Here is an 11445-nt window from a genome sequence, read left to right as displayed (position 1 = left end):
GACAGTGGAAACAGTAGTCAGAGACAGATGCACATCCCGTGTGCTCATGACAATACTATTTGGAAACCAACAGCATAGCCTCCATCAGCTGCATTCCTCAAGAATGGATTCATCTGCTTCATTTGCAGTGCAAAATATAAATAATGTCCATCAGCCGTAGACATGCTTCCGACAATACCCTTGTTTCGAGAGAAGGTAGATACATTAATCACATGCCTTACTGAAGAGGTCTAGAGCTCTGGGGATCATACATAAAAATGTATTTATTCTGCCTTGAATTTGAGATCAATAGACATAATCGTTTGTTAATAATCTGTGAGTCACTGAAGTGAGCTCTCCAAGCCTTTATGAGAATCATATTTCTTATTTTGTAAATGGTAGAATCCAGCGATGTGTACTGTATAATATTCTGTGACAATGATGGGTGCTGGTGTTTGATGTGGAATTGATTTATCAGGAGTCCTGAGCAACAGCTGGAATCCCATTAAAACCAGCTACAGGAGTGAAGTAGAGGTTTGTCTTCCCTTCACTGGTGACCTTTTAGGTCACACAGGTGTCCTTTCTACTCGTCGCTTTATCTGCCACACAGAATCCAATTTGAAATAAGTCTATTTGGAATTTTCCTGCTGACCTCCCCTTATTTTAATTGCAGTCCTCACACCCGAAGAACATGTCACTTTCTTCCTTCATTACGGATGGCAGTGAAACGTCTTTGTGCCTGTGAGTAATTGTGGGGGTTTCTACCATCTTTATAGCCAACAACAAGCCTTCTGCGTCATCGGTGCCAAACGCACGCTTTTTTCCCCAGTAAAAAGGCTCACCTCTCCTCCCTCGTTTTAACTCCCAGAGAAGACACTGCAGAATTGCCCGAGTGTCTTTGCCATTTACAGTCAGAGCAACTTAAAACTTACCTGGTGCCAATTTTGAAGTTTTAGTGAAAGCTCGAGTTAAAATCAGATTATGTCTGTTCAGATACTCTGGTCAATTTCTGTTCCATATGTCATAGAAAACACATTTAAAAAATGCTTACTTTCTTCTATGTACATCAATGTAGTATTATATGGTGGTATTTTTGTTTACATTGATTTAAAGAGGACATTACCATGAAAACTAATTACACACATTAAAAAAAATAATAATTGTCCATTTTAAACATAGCTGTACTTAACCTCCAGAACAAAACACTGTATACAAATGTATCACCCCACTACACTAGTGCCTAAATTCAATTATATTATGGATATCAAAAAAATAAATAAGATCAGAAAAAATATCATCTATCTGTAAGTGCAATATTCCCTTTCATGTTATCTATGTAGCTGCTAAACTTCAACAATCATTTCAGAAAATATTGTCTCTATAACATACTGAAGTGTGTGATTTTCCCTGTGACTGGCCAAAAACAAAAATTTTCACAGTAGAACTGTTTACCCACAGGCTAAGCAAACCTATTAAAACTGTTTAAAAATGCCATATTACCATGTTCCAGAAAGAAGATGTAGCAAGTGTTTTCCCTGTGTTAAGATCACTTTGGAACTACAACAGCACAATTCCTCTCGAGGGGCCAGTATGTATTTCCGCATGCATATCAGTCTTGAACGATATTACCCATGTATCCCAGTCATCGTACAGAGACGGGTTATGGGAGTCATCACATGTCTTATGTAGTCAAGGGCAGAATGTCTTTAATTATAAATCACTTCAAAAAAACATGTTTCTCTTCACAGAATTCCTATACTGAAAAAAACATTGACATAAATCCAGGAAAGGAGTCACTCTCATAATGACTGGTGGCAAACAGGATGGCAGACTAATGCAATGATTTCAAATGACAATGTCCACAATGACACCAACCTGCAGCCTCCAAAACAAGTATTTGAAGTGCTTTGTGTAGTTTACTGTTTACTGAGAGACAAAGAGTTGGTACAGTAACAGTTGTAGTAGTTTTAATCAATGATAAATGTTGCTTCTTACATCCGCTTGGCTCATGGTCGTTAATGACTTGTGTGAAGCCTATGGAATGGCATCAGTAGGTGATGAATAATATTTCAGATTAAAAAAGAGGATTAGGAAACAGTCACCTTAATGTTGATCCTAACGTGAAAGTAAAGGACAGAACACAGAGAGCATTGCCCTGGGATTTTTAAAATAAGGGTTACATATGTAATCTGAATTATTTATAGCAAAGGAGAGTGGCTCTGAATTTTATGCAACCGGGCATCTGTCATGTTCTGCACAGCTGACATTTCAGTGCACGGTGCCTGCAATTAGCAAATGTAGCAGTGTGACAGGTCCGGGAGAAGTGCTTCTCATGTTAATCACAGAGGGACATTGATCAGCTAACTTTTTGGCGCTAGCTTCAAGCAAAGTGGAGCAGAGGGCTTGAATGGGTGCGTATTTCAGCAGGTGCAGGTGGCATCACTGAGTGGGCGATTGCAGAGCTCCTCTAACGGACCAGATACCACAACTCCATTTTGTATCACTCGCAGCAAACATTTCCACCCTTTGGCGTCTGGAAAGACCCACATTTATCAGTGCGTGCCACTGGGTCATTGTCTTATGTGTTGAATTAATGAGAATCCCTATACACCCACCTGAAAGACAAAACATGTATGAGGGCCATACTGTATGGGTGACCTTCAAAGGAGCAAGTGTTCAGTCCACATCTGGAAACTCTCAGCTGTATCCATATATTCATGGTATTATGAATAAAACTGCTGCCTTCCATTAAGGCCTCCATGACCCCAATTCACTTATCCCTGAATGCTGTGTAACCATTTTACAAGCTTTCAATTTTGTGTGCCTCATGTGACCTTATAGGACCAAGCACAGTACGATTAGGTTGGCTGTGGGCATCTGTCCCTCTTTTGTCATGTACACTTCCAAGTAACAACTTCACAAGGTGTTGGCTGTTGAAGAACTAATGACAGCATCTATAATACAGAAGATTTTAAGTTAATTTGAAGTTAATATTACATATTCCCATCTGAATAAGCATTTGAAAGAAGTTTCCAAGCAAATTAGCAGAGGACTATCTGATGAAAAAAAAAACTAGAAAGAAAGCACTCTTTTAATCCTCAAAGGTAAACGGTTGTCTTTTTTCTATAACATGAAAGTGACTGTTCACTTTTTGAAGGATTGTATTTTAAGTCTTCTAATGCTTGCCCTCTCTTCTTACTGAATGGAATGTCAGTGGGTGGAATCTAACTTTCTGAAACGTCACAGAAATGGAAAGAGATTGGTCCCCAGGGGTTGAAAAAAAAAACAAAATAATGACTGGCGCTCGTTCTTCAAAAGGCCAATTTGTCACTTGTCAAACTGTAGACCCAGTGAGAAGCCCTTTATTCCATTTGCTTTGGTTCCCTGGGGTTTAACACCATCAAATTAGACAGTCATAAAAATATGTTGACGGTGAAGCTTGCATCACCGTGATAGGCCTTGTGAGATATTCTTGGCATGCAGAATTAGTGTTATCTCCAGTGTTATCTCTCTCAGCAGTTGACCGCTAATTAAGGTTTGTTAGCTGTCTTTGGTGTGCCTTAAGCAAAGCTCTTCTTTGAGTCACACTCAGGTTTCCTTTTTTTATACTACAGATGATCTCTACTGATACTGCAGAGGACTGAAAGGCCGACAATGAAACCATATCTACTTGTATATGCTATGCAGATCTCTCTACCACAACAAGAACATGTCAGTTTGTACATGTACTGCGTAATTATGACAGGCTCCATCTAATTAAATGCGTGTCTACTGTTCTGTTATGCAAGACAACCATCTCATAAATTTCCATTGCAAGACATCCAGGGAAATTAAACTTAAAACAGTTCTATTATTACTCAAATAGAAAACGTACGCTAACCTGTTCCACTGATGCCAATGTCAATTCTGATACACTGAGAGTATCCCATGCTCTGTATCTGTCTGCAGGGCAGATTAAATATATGCTGCATTTCAATAACAATTATTTAAAAAAAAAAACGTTAGTTTTTAATCATCCCTCTTTCAGTTTATCATTTGCAATCCACAATCTGCATTTTGTCTTCGGCTGTAATTTTCTCTTCTGTGGTAAATAAGGGTCACAGGATATTTTCCATGTCTTTATAAATAAAACGTAATAATTGCACAATTATACATATGTGGACCAGTGAACTATTTAAGACACGAGTAATACCTAACCTTGATGATCAGTCCTGTTGGTAAATGTTTCATCACTAAAGGAGCATATCATTATTACAGCAGCTCGGTGATTTGAAAGTGGATCTTTATGGGGCATTCCCTCTAGGATGTAATTGCATTCTAAACATTTGCATACTTATTGTTTCCTTTTTTATTTTTGTTCTAGATCAGATAAAGTTGCCAGAGAAGAATATCACCTCGGGCTGTTTGAAGTGATTGGATAATAACATACTTATTCTCCGTCTGTGTCTGTGCCAAGAAGTATTGACACGCTGTATATTAGTCATAACAGGGGACTTACAAGGTTTATAAACTGAGTCACAGTTGAATCTCTGAATAATATTTAATCTAAGAAATAAAATAGATGTTTAGCATAAATGAATTAAGGCAGATCAACACTGGATGTTTTTGATAAAATTGCTTAGATGGTTTTAATATGTTTTCAGACATTAACTCTCAATTGATCCGGTGAATACATGCAGCCTTTGAACAACAAGCTAATGCATTGTTTGAAACAAAGTCCGATTATCTTGTTGCCACCAGAAGCACCACCAATTGTATGAAAATGTGATATCTAAGGTTCCAGGAAGTGTGCAGTTCTCTCCTTTCTCCCCAACCAATGTCCTTGGTGATAAAAACTTGGCTACATTCCTTGAAACCATTGAGAGCCAGCCCTGTTGACTGTTGGCAGAAACCTCAGAGCGCAGAAAAGCACTTGGACTGAATGGTGCACAATGACATTGAACTGACACTTGCCATTTGTAATCACCATGTCTTCTCTTTACTCCCCAGTCAGCATATGGTAAAGCTCTCTTTACCCCAGCAACACTGGCACATGTAGATTAAGACAGAACAGTGATGTGAAACTGGGGGGAGCTGTGGGGAGAAGTTGGCTGCACATGGGCCCCTGAACCTGAGAGCTGTGGGTTGGAATCCTGGATGGTGACACATTATCTCTGTGATGATATCATCGTTTCATCATTTTATTTTTATTTTGCAAGAAGTCTGTTCTATTTTTGTCTCTTCTGTTCCTATTTCTTAGCTCTTTGATGATAACGGTGATGTTAATGATGATGATGATGATGATGATAATACTGCTTCTAATGATAATAATCATAAAGTGAAGAAGAATGACCATATAAATTCATTCCCTCATAATCCCTGTGTTATCTTGTATAACCTTTTATCTACAAAGCAGTTAGCTACAAAGTTACATTGCAATACTATAGCATTTGAAAGGAAAAAAAAACAGTGCAGTAATGTAACTAGCCAGGAAGTACCCACTAGTCCAATCTTGCACCATTTTTAAGTAAATCAGGAAGCCAATTGTAGTAGCAGCTACTTCAGCAACCCAAATATCAATATATCAGTATAAAGAGAAGAAAAAGGCTTGTACGAGTGCTGAGAGCAGCAAGTAATCAATCCAAAACTTTAAAAAGCCAGCTGAATTGAAGACTTTTGAAAATTTTGGATCAATATATGAATGTGTATTAACTTAAGAAAAAAATGTTTAGAATAGCAACAAGTACATTTGCATTCATATAGTTAATCCTATTTGCATAGGTAGCTTATTTCATCAAGATAAATTAGCCAACATAAATATAAAAATCTGCAGGGAAATTAAAAATTTGTGCATTGCGATGCCATCGGGGAGTTGAATCCTGATGTATGTAAACTAATTTTCAAGCTAAGTGACAGATCACCACAAGCATCTGTGATGAGACAAGCTTCAATGTACCGTTCTCAGTTGTTGACAGGAAGAAACTTTTGACCAGCTGCTAGTTATTCATATGGCCCCAGTGTGCTTTGAAATGAAAAGAGTAACAAGACTTCAAGGACATAAAGAAAGCTGTTTATGAAAAATATGATTGACTAATATCTACCCAGATGAACAAAGAGTAATAAAGATATAATGATGAAAGCTTGAATGACATTTTGCAAAGTGTTTGTAGTTGAAAAGTAGTGTACACTTGCTGTCAACATCTAAAGGTAAAGATGGAAATTTGTTGGGCTAATCTGGGGTAAAGATACGAGACGTACAGTGAGAGACAGTCAGGCGGTCCCAATGTTCCTACATATATAAATCAGGGTATGGTGATCTCAGGTCACGTCGTTGGCATATGGCCGAAACCTTTGTAGACAGATTTAATTTGCCCCACAGTGGGTGGAGCATCTTGATTTAGGCCACATGATGGAAAAGCTGGCTGGAGGACAGCCCCCCCCCAATTAATCGTTCCAATTGGAGCCAATTACATATTTGTCTAAAAAGCCTGACCTTCCAGTCCACAGCATGGAGTGAATGGGAAATGCTGCCACATGTCACAATAAAAACTTGGAATGTTGCCTCAAGGATTCTTAACCTCACACTGTTTCTGCTCCAGGGGTCTGATCAGATTGTGCAGAAAGACATGCAGGTCTCTCCTTCCACACCTCATGTATTCCAGCAGCAGAACCATTCCGTAAGACTCTGGCAATGAAGTGTGAAGCTAGGCTTGGTAATATAAATATATATATAAATTAAAATATCCATCAATTGAAAGAGACTCCAGGCAGTCTGTCTTTGGGAAGGAAACACTGGTGATGGAGGCTTGCATTTTTGCCTTAAAAACTGTTACTCAGGCCCAAAAAAGGACAGCCCTGTTTTAAGGGCAGAGGGCAGACAGCCCGGTCAGACTCTAGTGCGTTTCATAGCAAATGGAATCAACAGGAGAACAGCAGAAAAGGCAGGAAAGGATTGCTATGTCTGTCTCTGTGATAATGGATGCTTTTGCTCTGCACATATCATTTCATATTAATGTCCTGATACTGTATGCATAAGATGGCGTCAGCAGTATTCAACACAGTAGAAAAAAAAAAACTAAATACAAAGTTAAATGGACAAAATCTGCAGCGCTACATTTGATCAAAGTATCTGAGAAAATACATGCTTTCTTGCAAAAGATTTATCTTCCATATTAATAATATATAAAATCTAAAAAAAAAAACACACAATTTGGAATGCAGGGGAGTAAATCCTTTCATGCCAAGGGAAATTGTATGTAGACGCTTGGATTTCCTTCAGGCTGTTCTTTTTTTAAGTATTTGTTCCTGCATCTAGTACTAAAACTGACAGGGGGTCTGTTTCAAAGCCTGCAGGTGTTCTGTTCTGTCCAATTAAAGGATATAAATCAAAGCTCTAGTATAGCAGGCTTTTATCTTTCACTGAAACGCTGTGTTATTTGGTATGTGCATTAGATTCACAGACAGAAAATGCCATTTTTAAGCTCAACTCTGGTATGATTGATTTAATAATTTTTTTTTACAATAACTTAAATATTATTAATTCACCAAGACCCGTGCAGACATATCCTGCATCAACATCTATTTGGTCATCTTAGCTGCATCGCCAGATTGTCCACTCCTAAATACAGGCACAGTGGAGAATGTGCTGGGCCGAGCTCTAGGATTTTTGTGACGTTAACTGGCTGGTCAGGACAGCATAGGCAGGTTCCCAGTTCACTGCAGAAACGTGACACAATTCTATGTTCCGAGAGACAATCCTCAGAATACCTTTGGTATGACTCTGGAGGAGACTGAACCCACCATCTGCTGGTTCTCAGAGGGAGCAGTCCAACCACGTAGCCAGTTAACCAGTTATATACAGCCATACTGACAAAACATCCTCCGCTTTGTGCGGCGGTAATGGATCTTAAAAAATTAAACATCACTCTTCATCTGCATTTATTGATATCATATGTTATTTATGGCTGCGTGAATAAAGGAGGCAGGGTTTTTATGCATTTCATAGGCCCTAATGGCTTGTCTGCTTTCAGCATAACAAGGTGCTGTGACCTCAGCTGACTGTTATGCTAACAGCACTAAGGAGACTTCTCATCCCCTTACCCTCAGCATCCTGAGTGCCTCTTTTCAGCAGACTCCCTTCATTCTCTCGGGTACATACACTGGAGGGCATGGAGAGGCTGTTTTAGTTTTTGGAAAAGTGATGATATTTTTACACAGGTGCTTTTATTATTATTATTATTGTGAGGGGTCATTCACTTTGAGTTTGCCGAGATGATCAAAGGTCACCGTAGGCTCAAAACCAAATGTTACCCTTTTTCATTTTTGTGCACCAAATCAGGGCTATTTCTGGGGGTGGAGGATATAGATATATATTTAATTAGATATTGACTTTTATAAAATCATATCTTTCAGTGTGAATGTAACTTATGTGAGCATATGGCTAAATTCCCACCTCTTCTCCAAACCCTCAGCTGAAACAAACTGGGATTTGAAAATAAATGGCAGCTACAGCTTTCAACGTGAAATCACAGAAAGTCTGGGTAGCACTAAACTGAATGTGTTTTCTTATTTCCTGTTCAATGAACAGCTGAGTAGTGTTCCACGTTTTTAAATTATTGTCACTTATGAAAACATCAAAAAGAACCACTTCCACCAACACTCCTCATATTTTTTAATGTTCAGTGGATTACACTAGCCTACTCAAAAAACTTTCTCAAGTTTCAACCTGAGGTACCTGCTGCTTCCATCTCTCAGTTATTTACTGTCCATGTAAAATTGAACACATCAGAGATATTTTAGTAATGCTTTCTAAATGAAAGATTCTGCCTGCCACTTTACAAAAGACAAAATGTCTAGCTTTTAAAAATTTAAAACTTTAGCTCTAAAAGCTGGTAATTGCTGCTAATCATTTAGTCTTTTAATAAGATTGTAGATATTTTGTCACGTTGACAAGTAACTGAACATAGATTAAATTCCTTTTAAGAGACTGTTGAAGATCAAATTAGGCGTGACAATTGTAGTTTAGCTTGATTATTAAACCATGCCTATTCTAAGAACACAAGGACCATTTCTGTGACAGAATCTGACATGCAATTGAAAGGGGATTGTATTGGGAAAAAAAATTCACTGTTTTCTTACAATTTTTTATGTCGTAGCTTATATTTTAATTTCATAAACTATTCTTAGGGAGCTTGACAAATTGTAGAAATCTAAAGACTGCTTCTAACACAATAGAATGTACCGATATAGTGACTTTATAGTGATGACACTCTTTAAAGACACTTTCATATCCCCTTAAGGAAGCATACAGTAATGAGTAGGTCATTTAGAGTTTGAAATACATCCTAGTGTTGTGTGAAATACTGTGCTGCACATCCCTGACATCAAAGTAGATATATGAATGTAAATCATCATAATTACTGGAAGAAATGTAGTGAGTAGCAACTATTTCTTTGCCTTAAATGAGAACAATGATTTATGTCTTACAGAAAAAGCACAGATCTCTGCAGAAAGCGCGGTGTGACAGCCCTTGCTTCATTTTTAAACAGATGCAGCATTCACTTGGTCCACATTTATAATGAGAATAATGAAAAACCTCATTCACTTCCAGTTTCTTCCTGTGACGTCAGCAGAACAGGGTCCAATTATAGGAAAACCAGGCACCGTGAACATTTCTTCAAAACAATATGACACATGCAACGTACCATAGAAGGTAGAATTTTTTTTTCTTAAAACCCACAACTGGATATAAATGAAGGAAGAATAATTGTCATTTTATACTTATCAAACCCCAGGGGAAAGGTGTACTGACTATTCCTTTTCACATAAATATAGCTGAGAACAGCTGGGATCTAACCTCTAAGGTTTTAGTTTTAATCACATTCACATCCCATTCTATACTGAGTGTGAAAAGATTTTCACTAGAAATTCATAGAAGCAATTCAATAGAAATTTTATTTATGCATGTATGCAAGGAGATTTCTCAAATGTTGAGTCATTTTTATTAACTGATCAATCCTGCTTGACTGCGATATGTTTGAGTAGCTTCAGGTAACCATTGTGTGCTCACATCACATTAGTCAACAATAATCCATCCATTAAGATGGCTTTCAGCAGGTCTTCATTTATCTCTAAAAGGGACTTGGCTGTATTGCAAGTGAGATGTCATTACAGCTGATATCTCGTTCTGTTTAGTCAATTTACCTTGGTGAACAGTTGGTACCCATGTAGGTATCTGGTCTGCAAATAATTGCTATGTCGCTGTCTCCTCATAGCCGTATTGCTGGTGCTGATGCCAACACTGAAGCAGTGGCCTTTCTGATGCAGTGGAATAGGCGATGCTGAAACATTCACTGGTCACAAAGATGGAGCATGATAATGTCTCAGTCTTTGTGAAGTGTTGTGACATGTGATGTCCCCGTTAACCCAACCGGTGACGGATTGTTTTTGGATGTACCAGTTTGCCAGGATAGAATATGCTGACTGTGAACAGCCCAGATGCCAAGAAATAATGTGCTGACTCAGTCCAGCTTCCAACATACTGATGGCTGTGAGACATTATTGTCTTGATTATTTGTACATATTGTTGCCCCCGTGTGTTCTTCTTTCTTGATTTTTACCAGGCTTAACTCCTACAGGGTAAATCACCTCATTAGTTGCATCAATGGACTTATGTTGTAGTAAAAGGTGCTTGAGTATGTCACTTTCATTCATGAACAGCCCATTAATCAAATTGTCAATTTGGTCAAATTCGGTCAATATCCAGAGTCCAGGAATGCCACTTTTCTAAAATCATACATGCGTGAGTGGAGCGATGCACTGCTCTCCCGATGCCCAGTGCACATTTAAGCTGAAAGGAAACGGTGACTCTCCTGGTGAAACCCTGCCGCACTGTCAGTTTTAGCCAGACTTCAGAACTGAGGCCAGCTTCCCCCCACAGAGCAGCGGCTGGCATCTGCAGCCATCACGATCCGCCAGATGGAGTGGTCTGGAATGACACATGTCAGGAGCCAGGGCAGGGGGTCTCTGGGGGGGGGTGAGGGACAATGGCATGAAGCCCTCGGTCGGAGCAAGGCACAAGCTCCCAGAATCCACATCCCCTTGCAGCCCGAACCGCACTCAGCACACTCTGCAGAACTTCGTGCCGGGTGGGATGCCTTCTTCCGTTTCATTTGCCTCTCGATCGCTATGACAAATGTGTCAACCACACCGATGTGCCACAGGAAGGAAATCGTGGCACAAACTCATTGCCCAGCACTTAAATACTGAGAACAGCGGATGTTGTCTGTCAAGAATAAAGAGCTGGCAAATGACCGTTTTGAACAGCTGCTAAATAATAATATGAAAGGCATGCAGTAACAAATACCAATGAGGTGCTGACAGCTAAAAATTTGATTCATCATGTAAGACCTAAATGAAAGGTTAGAAACTATGCACAGTACACTCCATTTATAAGAAGTAATGATGTAAGAATCAGTCACTCTGCTT

The sequence above is a fragment of the Megalops cyprinoides genome, chromosome 2, assembly GCF_013368585.1.
Source record: "Megalops cyprinoides isolate fMegCyp1 chromosome 2, fMegCyp1.pri, whole genome shotgun sequence".
NCBI classification, from domain to species: Eukaryota; Metazoa; Chordata; class Actinopteri; order Elopiformes; family Megalopidae; genus Megalops; species Megalops cyprinoides.
Note: the sequence above shows the minus strand (reverse complement) of the source record.